This window comes from Mercenaria mercenaria, chromosome 15, assembly GCF_021730395.1.
Source record: "Mercenaria mercenaria strain notata chromosome 15, MADL_Memer_1, whole genome shotgun sequence".
NCBI classification, from domain to species: domain Eukaryota; kingdom Metazoa; phylum Mollusca; class Bivalvia; order Venerida; family Veneridae; genus Mercenaria; species Mercenaria mercenaria.
The window spans coordinates 21,482,095-21,494,946 of record NC_069375.1 but is presented as its reverse complement, the minus strand read 5'-3'; the positions used below and the strand labels follow the sequence as shown (position 1 = coordinate 21,494,946).

Sequence of the window (12,852 nt, the reverse complement as noted above, 5' to 3'; positions counted from 1 at the left end):
ATTATTCTGTAATAAAATGTAAGAGCAACTGAGGACTTACCCTTTAGTCCTAAAGGTCGATACATCGTAAGAAATCTCAATCAATTATTTGAAGAAGTAAAAATAATTGTACCGGATTATAATTTATATATCAAAAAATAACTTCTTAAATCTAAATCATTATAGTCATATAGATCTACCATATATTACGTTTTTAAACGTAAATGATCATGAACAAATCTTTCTTTTTTTCGTGTTGAAATATTAAAGAAAAGAAAAAAAAACATGACAGAGAACTATTGGATTTGACGAGTTCTGATCATCAAAAGTATATTTGTATCAAGATGGGAAAATAAAAATGTAAGCTAAACAATGCCTTTCAGACGTTTAATATATCTGCAGGTTAATTTTGCTTATTCTTTCAATCTTAGGTAGAGATTGGTCTATAAAAATGAAATAAAAAAACAAAACGAAAAACAAACTAAAACTAAATGTAAATGAAAACAATCTTTGAAATATAAATATAAATAACTTACGATGTTTTTGGTTTGACTTTCCAATGTAGAAGTGATTTTGAATTAGTCGTGTCGGCTTTTATAGCGAAGACAATTTTGAACTAGACATCCGGAAATTATATAACTGCCTACCCCGTCTTCATACAACCGGACATAGCGAGCAGTTAGGACATCATTTTGCTGAGTTTTTGACAGGTTTAATACTTTAGGCGTTTCAGTCCGTCCAGTCGGAGTGCCGATGTAACAATATTTGACAATTCACCAAATGTGTATTGAAATGAATTAGCAGTGAAAACAATTGTCATTTTTTCTTATGTATTTGCTAAAAAAAATTACAGAGATTTTGGCTGCACACTATAAACATTAAATTGTAATAAAATGTTTATCATTTTCCATGAAAAATTTCTAAAGCGGTTACTTGAACTGCAATTCGTGGACAATTCCTTGTATCATTTATGAAAGTTTATCCGACACAGGTCCCGTGTACTTCTTTTTTTTTATTAAATGCGGCTTGATGATACAAGATACAGCTTATCATTCTAGGTGTAATAGTCACATTGAAAAATCTGTCTGGAATATTGCTAACTGATTTCACATATACAAACAGACCTTTACAATAGTTTTAATAGTATGATAATTCAGTTCAAATAATTTTATTATATATGTATATATATATATATATACATATACATGTATAGTTTCTTGTTACATACAAATATCATTAACATAATTATAGCGACAAGTTTACACAACACAAAGATCACAAATATCATATACATTAGAAAATAAGTAAAAGCCAACACCGCGTAATGAAATGAAAATGAAAATACGCAAGGTTGAAACTCAAAGTATGTAACATTTCTTAAATTTGGAAGAAAACAACTATGTTTATAAATGAAAACAAAATGAAATGTTTTATCATGATAAAGTTTGATAGACATATGAGCTGCTGACGCCACAAAACAATGGGTAAAGTTTGAAAGTTAACCAAGAGCCCGGAAAACGTAAGTAAAGTTGTTGTCCTTGTAACCACGGTCTTTGAGCCACTTATTAAAAAACAACAAAAAAAAAAAAAAAAAATAAAAATAAGGCCCTTCTTCATGTGGTACTTAGACATTGTATAAAATTAAAAAGCAGCAGCTATTACACTTTTCTGACTTCGGATCCGTAAACGAAAATACTTGGGAGAAAATAACTCTGGTCTATGTCGTATTGAACTTTGATTCACTGACATAAAAACAATATATGGACCATCCCCGAGTGGTCCTTAATTAGCCGTAAATATATAATAATAGGCTAATAATAAATATGACTTATGAAATCCTGTATGACTTTGTGTCTGTTTAAAAAAATCGGTGTTTATGCCCGTGCGATCTGGAGCAGTGGAGCCAGTAACTCAATAAGAAATAAGGTAATTTTTCATCCATTCGTAGATTTTGAGGCTTTCTGACATTTCCCACTTGTTCCCGTGTATAAAGCTGATTCGTAGTGTCGTCCTATTCAAAAAGGCACGACTTTCTCTTTAGATTAACATTTCATAATTTGATATGGAAAACACAAAATGTTCTAAGTGTATGGATCGTCATTTTGTCTAATCTATTTGTGTCAGTTCGATTCCTCACGATTTATAAGGTGAGTGTTCCTCGGTTATTTTCGTTTCGAAAGAAAATGTAAGCAATCGAGTGGACGCTATCTACATTCAAGCCGTTCAAGGTCAATACTGCTTAAATATTTTATTTTTCATTTACAACAAAATCTAAGATGTAAATAACTCGCAATATCTTGAAAAAGGAGATCCATACTTCTTGTCTAGAGACACGGATCCGTACAGCAATACACCCCCTTTTTGAAAAACTGCACTCAAAAAGTGAAATATGGCTTCTTTTGGCTGGGTTTTGGTTGCGGGAGAAGACCAGATTTGCAAATCAATATAACAATAATAATAGCCCGAATTTTTACAAGTTACTATCATGCAGTAATAAATTTTATTCATTTTACATCAACACGATTTGAAAAATAAGACAAACATATAAATATTTGAGCAAATATCATTTTAAAATGGCTTATTGTCAAGTATTGTAGCAAATCATTATCTTCCCGCCTTATACCTGTAAGTTCTTGACATTTTGTATATTTTTGTGACTTCTCTAAATAAGGTTGAAGTTGTAAAAATAGATAAAAAACATATAATATAAACTATAGTTTTGATAGGTTATGAGTTACATAAAATGGCCAAATTAAAGTGTACTTTATGCAGTTACAACCATAATGTTTGCGTTTGAAGATTTGGTGAATGTATAGATCCTGAATTTAAATGTAAATTATATGTACGTACTTTAATTATCGAAACTCTATCTAAATTCCTTATGCATATGTGAGGTGGGTGGGGATACGGGTGGTTCTCATCGCGATTACTTCTTAAATTGTGCACGAAATGGTGACGTGTTGGACGTCCCATCAAGAATCATTATATTTTTGTGTTAAGTTGTGAGGTAGAAATAATTCGACGGTCAGATTGTTTTGTTTTTGTGACGGGCAATCGGACAATCTAAGTGTGGAGTTATTGCCCATAAGAAAAACAACTCAATATTTCCTAGGATCGCGTCAAATTAGTTGAACTAAGTTGTGAGGTAATCTGTATTCTTACATTTCAGTTCCAGCTATGCACAAGGTCGCCCCGCTTCACGTCCCCTCTACCCCTATATGGTATTACTAATTTTGATTTTTTTTTATCAAAATGAAAACTTGGATTTTTTTCACGACCTCATGACTAGGTATTAAATATGGTTGTACATGTTGACACCGTAAAGCGTGAGATTAAAACTTGCCGCGTTACTTTATTAGTATAGGATTATAATTAAACGGTTTATGTCTTGCACAGGACAGGTTATGCTATGTCATTATGTTAAAATGAGTGCTGGTTTGGAAGGTGAATCATCTTATATATTGCAGTGAATGGTAATTTTAAACTCAGTTTTGCATCTACTATAAACACATACAAACAGGATCACAGTTTGTGTCATTTTAAGAAATTATTTGCCCTTCCGTGAGTGCCTATTTGTCATTTACTTAGTATCGTTTGATGTCCAAATCCTATATTTCAAATTCCTTTGAAAACAAAAGTCTTACACAATGCTGTTAATATTTCTGAGCACATCTTTAAGTCATAAGCTTTGCTAACTAATGTGACCCTTGGAGCCTCTGTTCTTATGCACTGATGATAACATGCCATCAGTCTAAATAATGATTCAGATGCACATAAGGTGCATAAGCAATATATTCAACTGGCCTTTGACACCATGGATACACTAGGGGATTCTGCCCTGAGCTTCATTATGCTTAGTGAATTCATAGGTCCTAAGCACAATTATTTTCAAAACCTAGGAGAAGAACTCTATAAGACTAATCTTTCGTTCTAATCCTTTCCATCAACTGTACTTTTAATGTTGGTATAAAAATATAATTATGTATAGTGTATTGTTGGGAATAAATATGTTCAACCTAGGATCTAATCTAATGTCACTGAAATAATACGGGTCAGTTGACCTGTCGACCGTCTTATCAAGTTTCATAGCCATAGGCCCATACCATCTCCACTAAAATGGTAGGGAACTGTTTTCAATCTCAATGTTACTGAGGCTTTGATCTTGTGACCTAAATAATCGGGGTCATCTACTGAGTGGAAACCATTTTCAGGCTGAAGAGCATTGTGACCTTGACCTTTGCCCTATTGACTTTAAAAAACAGTTGCAATTGTCTTCCAGTTATTGATCAGAAACTAAAATGACTACAAACAGGAAGACCAAGCAACATGGGCAAAATAATAAATATCCCCAGTAAATAATTCTATGTCATGTCTTGGTATGACAAGATATACAATAATACATAGCAGCACAAGACTTGTCCACTCATTGACTAAAATTGTTTTCAGCCTTGACGTCATTATGGCCTTTGACCTTACCTCAAAAATAAATAGGTTATCTTCTCATCCAAAGATATAGTAAAACTGTAAGGCAAAGCATGCATACACCAGTTACTTATCAGAAACTGATTTCATGCGCAAGGTTAGTGACATTGACCTTTGACACACTGCCAGTAACAAAATCATAGGAGTCATCTGAAAACGGACAATCATCCTATGAAGAATGACCCATGTATAATACTATGACTGTATCGTTATTGTAATTAATAAGATTTTGATTTTAACTATTTTTTAACCTTGAAATCATATTCATTTTCTTTAAAGTAGCTAGACTATAGTAAATGCGAGACTAATTTAAGGGTCAGCAAGGTTAGATAAAGCGTGACAAGTGCCACCGTGGTATCTATTCGGCGTGTAGATATCTATTCATATTATAAGATGTTACTGGATAGCTTTCCTTAAATATACCTTGTTAGAATATATTATATACTAATTCCACTAAGGTGGCATGAGAAATGGTCAGCAGTTGACACATCATCTTTTACGGTTTTGCTATATAACTCTGGTCTCCTCGACAGACTGCAGAGCGCCTTAGCTTTCGAACAGAGCTGTAAGGTTATTGGTGTCTCTCAGTTTTGGCATTTAAGATTCTAAATTATAATTATTATTATTAAACTTATTTTATTTTAAAGGACTATTTTGGAACTATGGATAAATTAATTTAAGAAAGATAGAATTATTTATTTTAAATGTGCATCTAGAGAGAGAGAGAGAGAGATTTTATGTATTAATTAATTCAGGATAATTTTGGGATTTGGAATGAATAAATCATATTTAAAGAACTTTGTACCTCAGATGTACTAAATAAAATCCACTATACGATCGACTAAGGAACTATATAAAACGGCTGATAGGGGTACACATGATACCAAAGGTGCAAGTATCTTCCAGCTAGTGACTGAAACCCAGTGTATCAACAGATAGACAGAGATGGAACAAGAGCTCGTAGAACACGAAATGACCCCCCTTGATGCATTCAGTAATTGCACAAGGAACAGACATTATATGGTCACTGTGCACTGTATGTTTGACGTACTGACCTCAAATCAATAATTAAGGGTCATTTACCAGTAATAAGGAAACTCCATATCAAATGTGATCTAGGACCAAAAAAATTCTCTTAGTTATTTGGCAAAAAAAATCTACTGTTCTGGGTCAATGTGACCTTGACCTTTGACCTACTGATCTCAAAATCAATAGGGGGTCAACTGCTGGTCATGATCAACATCCCTATTAAGTTTCATGATCTTATGCCCAAGGATTCTCAAATTATCGTCCGGAAACGGTTTTTCTTTTCCGGGTCACTATGAACTTGACCTTTGACCTATTGATCTGAAAATCAATAGCGGTCATCTGCTGGTCATGATCAATATCCATATTAAGTTTCGTGATCTTAGGCCATAACGTTTTCAAGTTATCATCCGGAAACGGTGTAATTGTTCAGGGTCACTGTGACCTTGACCTTTGACCTCAAAATCAAAATGGATCATCTGCTGGTCATGGCCAACCTCCCTATCCACTTTCATGATCCTAGGCCCAAGCGTTCTCATGTTATCATCTGGAAACAGTTTTACTGTTCCAGGTAATTGTGACCTTGACCTTTAACCTACTGACCTCAAAATCAAAAGGGATCATCTGCTGGTCATGGCCAACCTCACTATCAACTTCCATGATCATGGCCTACATCCCTATCCACTTTCATGATCCTAGGCCCAAGCATTCTCAAGTTATCATCCGGAAACAGTTCAACTGTTCCAGGTAACTGTGACCTTGACCTTTGACTTCAAAATCAATAGGGGGTCATCTGCTGATCATGACTGACCTTCCTATCAACTTTCATGATCCTAGATCCAAGCGTTCTCAAGTTATCATCCGGAATACTGAGTTTAATCGCTAAAGATTAAACTGTTTATCTAGCACAAAGGAATTATTAGCTAATTGGTTTTTAATATGATGACGTAATATAAGGAGAAGATTAGCACGCGCTTACAGCGCCCTCTATAATGAGAAGATCAGCACGCGCTGGGAGCGTCCTCTTTCTCGCTGACTTCCAACGAAGGTAGACGTGCTTTTAGTGCTCTGTCAAACTATTTCAATTTAAGTCTCTAAAGAAATATTTATAAGTTTATATTTTGTGATGTATTAATGTAAACACTATCTAAATGTGTTGAGAATATATTTTTTAAGTAATTTGGTTGCACGTTTGAAATAAATTAAATTAGTTTTTACAATTATATTTCGTGGCACCACGACTTCATTGATACGGGATAAAAATTGCATCATAATTTGTGATTTATGATAAATAATAAGAGTAAAATAACTGTGCAGTTATTTAACAATTTGAATAATAATAATAGTAAAACAGCAACAAAATAAAAACAGTAAACATACAAATAGATTCTATATATATTTTTTTTCTCTTTTACATATATCTACACCATGCCGAAATCCAAACGTAATAGATCCTGACCTTGGCGGACCAGGTACAAAAAGAAGGCACGTACAAAGCAGTGCCGGCTGATAACGACGACGTCGGACTGATAAGAACTCAGCCACCGGCTTCAGCTAGTATTTTGTTACAGACGTTAAATGCCGCATGAGCAGTACCGGATACATACCAGGTGATATGATCATAATTCATAATTTGTTTAAATAGTATGATTGGTGCTCATGTCAGTCTTTAAAATGAAAAAGAATCTGATTTGTTTATTGATTTACAGAACTTGTTACATATTAAAACCGAAGAACTTTCCAAGAAAAAATTCAATTGTCAATGATATGAGTGTGAGAAGTGGACCAACGCTTTTATCATTTTCATTTTCATTTTCATTTCCATTTCCATTTATGTGACCAAGTGTCCTGAAGAATATCTTAATCTATCGCAAATAAAATAATAATGCTTGCTGCATCTAAGCATCCTGGCTGGCAATTAGATCTCTGTGATTCTAGTTACCTCCCCTAACTGTCCGTCCACAGAGTCACAAGCAGCTATTATTTAAAATCGGCGTAATTTAGGTACTTCGGTCTTTCAGACATGAATGCAAGCATAATGATGATAAATGGATCTATCAAATTTATACTTGTGCTTGTCTTGTGAAATACACGATATGAGCTGTCATGAGCACTTCGTAGTACCTGTAGAAAGTCAGTCATTGACCTAAATTATCGATTTGTTTTGCCATTTGTGTCGTCACGTATTTATTACGTCACTTGGTGCATTTCATTTATAGTCATGTACCGTACAGGATGAGCACAACGTCTCAGGCTGATTCTAAATGTATAAGCGCAATATTATTTGTACATTTACTACAATTAAAAGTTGAACTATAGAACTTTTTGACAAAACAAATAGATCTATTCGAAAAAAAAAATTATTCACATATTATATTCTCATGTGCGTGTTCCTTCACGAACACCTGGAATAAACATTGGTGGACAAATAGAGTACAACTTCACACTGTGCAAAATGCTGTACGTTCATGCATATATTTGATAGCAGTTTTTCTATAGTTTTTTATGAAGAGCATGTCAAATAGCGTTTTTGTTCACTAGATAAATGTATTACTAACGGCAAATTAAATATTTCTTTTGTTTTTCATTATTTATTTAATAATTAATATATTTATTTACGACCCTCATAATTTATGTCCATATTTGAATACCTAATGATAACGCCTGTGTTTGGACGTGTCTGAGTTGGACGTAAAATCAGACTGTAATGAAATGAAAGTGATAATTAGTCACGAGTTGGACTAGCAATTATATGACAATGCCGGTTACAATGTTCAACATTTACACTGAGTTGTGGATGCTATCTATGTTTCCATTACAACTATCGTGTAGAAAAATCCGCAACCAACATATTGGATCTATATAGATCTCTCTCTCTATATATATATATAACAAGAAATATTTTTAAAGATGGTCGGCGAATTGTAGTAATGCAAGAAGTTATGAGGTTTTCGTATCATTTGTGTTATTCTATCATCTGTCTAACATTTTGCAATTTTTATAGCAAATCTAAACACTATACTTTAACACTTTTAAATGCTTTCCACAAAGGTTTTGTAGGTGTGCTATTTTGGTTCGTTTATTCTACGACGAATAATAACAGCAGTCGGCTAATCACACTCTTATTCATGTGATACGCAGACCGTATTCAGTTACTCTTTTTTTTTGTATTTGACAAGGTATTATTATATTTATTAAATTTACTTACCATTTTTAGATATATCAATATTCTTGCTAAATATACGGAGCGGAATATAGCTTTAAAACTGTAAACAGCATCAATAAGGATTTACGCTTTGTCTGAAAATTCACTCAGTGTAACTGCTTGCATTATGTAGTCTGATTTGCAAACGTAAGTCACATGGCATGGGTCGGTCCAGGTCACGAAATAGTTCTTTGTACGGCATTTGCCAAAAAAACAAAAAAGCTGAAAGAGTTTGATAATATTTTAAACAGCTCATTGTCCATATGCCAATGCATGCCTAAAAGCGGTTGTAATCACACAACTCGTCTTTAGTGTAACAATTATAGACCCTCAGTATATAGTCATGTTAAGCATTCTTAAATTGGTAATGCGGTAAAGATGGTACAAGAAATGGGAAATCTGAACTTCTTGCAAAAGCTGACATATCATCCGCATTTAATTATTAATGTCCCATTTGGCCGGGAGACTTCGATCTGTTAGGTATTAAATCATGTGAAGGCTAATGGGACCCAGAAAACGGTACCACAAGGGGTGTTTTGCTCTTGCTTCATATCCGAAAAAGTATTGAGCTTTTTTCAATGGTTTGTAAATTTTGATATTTTTATGGTTAATTCATATGACCTAAGGCAAAAAGCAGCATCATTTCATTCGGGTAAAAATGGACTAAGATCTGACAATCTTGCGCAGGTAGATCTTTGAATAAAAGATCCGCTAAAAATAAGTTATGATACTCACGACATTAAATGGTACTCATGATTCTTGAGAAAAATATTCAGTTTAAAGCAATACTTGTAAGCGGAAAAAGAATGTGATTTGTGTCACTGTTAGTCTCGACTCATTCAGGCAAAGCCTTCAAAAAATACTTGGAAAAGTATAATACAGCGATAAATTATTATGAACATTTTTGTAAACAAGTAGGAGAGAGCGCTGGCCACCAAGTCTCGAATCTCAGCTATAATGAACAAAATAAACAACTTCCTTGACAACACAAAGGAGGGAGCCGATATTTTTGCAGTAACGCGATCCTAAAGATCTGGGTCTGCAGATCATAATTTTATATCATTCACGGCTTCCTTTTGCTTGGCTTCGAATCGGAGAGTTTCCTGTTTCACACAAACGTTCAGACAGCTAATACGACTTTATTTCAAAACCTCTAAAACCGACAAAAGGAGGACCGGTTCTGTTGGTGATATTGCGATTAATTTACAAAACAGGATTTGTATAGATAATGTACAAACGTATTTGAAATACCGATCTAAAGCAAATGGTCCTCTTTTTGTCACTCTAGGCTAACCACTTACCAATTTATTGCTGTCAAAAAGGCCTTGAATTTTTCTGGATTAGAAGAGCGTAATTTGAAATCGCATATATTTAAGATTGGGGAAGTCACCACTATGTTTAAAGATCGCTATGGGATGAATGATGTCAGTCGGAAGATAGAGGTCTAATGCCTAAAGGTCCTACATCCGTTAAGGTGCGAGTCCGTTAATGGTTCGTACATCTTAAAATGATTTAAGTGATGAGCGGCAGCCAGACCCTATTCCAATGTTAATCCTATATTTTCTATGTTATACTGAGTCCTATATATCAACACATATAACATAGTAGCCTATGAAATACGGATACGGGTGTATATATTTTTATGTATATAAGGATAAGGATATAAATATAAGGATAAGGATGTTTATATAGGAATAAACATATATATAAGGATATATGTATAAGGATAAGAATGTATATAAGGATAAGGATATATTATGTAAGGATAAAGATATATTATATGGATTCATATAAGGATATATACATAAGAATATATATATATATATATAAGGATAAGGATGTATATATAAGGATAAGGACATATATATAAGGATAAGGATATATTATGTAAGGATAAGGATAAAAAAGAAGAAAATTATAAATATATATAGCCCAAAATTTTCAAAATTATAAGGATAAGGTGATAAAAGGATCTGCCATATTGCCATTAATATACTTTGATGTATAGGCCCGGCGATCCGCATTTGGCAAAGTAATATGTCCATGTTACCCCACGCTCTGTTACCGGTGCCGGAACAGAGCGTAAATTCCAATAAATCCAATACCCCTCCCCTCAACCCTCACCTAAATATGTTTATTCATATAATTGACAATCTATATATATGGTACATGACATACATGACACCTGCTCTGATACAGTTGCCGGATCATAGCAACACGTATTTTGATTACATCCACTTTAAATATTAAAGCGATATTTTGCAGATTTTATGTTTTAATTGTTTACTAAGTAGCTACATAAACCCCACTTCAAGCCTTTAATACAAATCGTTTAATTTCGAATTTGCTTCACAGAACTATCTAAGTTTTTAATCAAAACGTTATTTTTCTAATACTTAGGCTATATAGTTGGATAGAAGGGTCTACACTAACACAGTATGTGCCATACAGGGCTTTCCAATCGACTAAAATTGAGAATCTTGGCCTTATGTCCATATGTGGGACAGTTTGTTTGCGGAAGGCTTAATGGTATGAAATGGGAGAATGTGCAGAAACAGCACAGCACATTTTGAATTTTAAAGATCCTCCAGAAATTTCGATTTTGCGTTACACAAAACCTACAATAGAAATAATTTGGGAACTGAAAAAGTTGTTCTAGACACCGGAACTTGAAGCTACAGCTTACGCAAGCTTTTACCTACACCCCGTCCATTGCCACGAAGAACATGGCGCTACATTCAGTTTAATTCCGTTGCAATAATAAGACAGCGGGTCAATAATTGTAGTACCTATGTAAAGATAAAATGATAATAATAAAATGATAATAATAAATGGAGGTGCATACATTAGATATATCAGAAGACAGCCCAGCGATTATTATGATATGATATTATGCTGAATACAATTCAGATGCAATTTCTTTACTAGTTACAACGGAAACATGAATACCCCTCGAAGTCATAGTGTTATTTGGTTACAGGCCATGGCTGTTGGCTTCATTTTTATGCTTTCCCGCTTTGGCGGAAGGTCCACTTACAATGCTCGTTTTTTGTAAGTGTACCTTATGGCGTTTTTAACGCATAAAAATCCGCTCTGCTACCGTTTCCGGAGCAGAATTTTAGGTACAAAGACTTCTAGATTATCATCATTGCATTTATTCATAAAGTTATTCAATATTATATATTCACAGCCATGGCCAATATATGCCACTATCTAAGAATAAATTTCATCAAACTTTATTTGTATTCTGTTTCTTTTGTTGCTGGATAATACTGAGTTTAATCGCTAAAGATTAAACTGTTTATCTAGCACAAAAGAATTATTTGCTAATTGGTTTTTAATATGATGACGTAATATAAGGAGAAGATTAGCACGCGCTTACAGCGCCCTCTATAATGAGCAGATCAGCACGCGCTGGAGCGTCCTCTTTCTCGCTGACTTCCAACGAAGGTAGACGTGCTTTTAGTGCTCTGTCAAACTATTTCAATTTAAGTCTCTAAAGAAATACCACCCACCCTCCCCCTACTTTGTTTCAATAGTTTGTTGTCCTTTTTTCTTTTGTATATTTCAGCTCCAACTCCACTTTGTCATGGCTGGATGCGTCATAGAAATGCATACTTTCTAAAAAGATATATTGATCTACTTATGGAAGAACAGAAAACAATATATACAGACTATACACTATATAGTTTAAAAGTTTTGCTTCCGTTGCCGGAGCAAAAAAGTGTGGTATAATCTAGTGCATTAACAAAAGAACATTAGCTGCAAGATTTATGACATTTGTTGGCGTTTTTAACGCATAAAAATCCGCTCTGCTACCGTTTCCGGAGCAGAATTTTAGGTACAAAGACTTCTAGATTATCATCATTGCATTTATTCATAAAGTTATTCAAAATTATATATTCACAGCCATGGCCAATATATGCCACTATCTAAGAATAAATTTCATCAAAGTTTATTTGTATTCTGTTTCTTTTGTTGCTGGATAAACGGTTTAACTGTTCCAGGTCACTGTGACCTTGACCTTTGACCTACTGAACTCAAAATCAATAGGTGCCATCTGCTGGTCATGATCAGTCTCCCTATTAAGTGCCAAAGCGTTTTCAAGTTATCATCCAGAAACGGTTTAAATGTTCCAAGTCAATGTGACCTTGACTTTG

At 33.9% G+C, this 12,852-nt stretch overlaps 1 long non-coding RNA gene across 1 annotated transcript; it reads left to right on the top strand.

Moving 5' to 3' along the window:
* The first annotated feature begins 6,358 nt into the window (after positions 1 to 6,358).
* Positions 6,359 to 12,650, top strand: LOC123524739 (uncharacterized). Its single transcript, XR_008367378.1, has 2 exons — positions 6,359 to 7,097; positions 12,264 to 12,650. It is a non-coding gene; the product is annotated as an uncharacterized LOC123524739 (long non-coding RNA).
* The last annotated feature ends 202 nt before the right edge of the window (positions 12,651 to 12,852 follow it).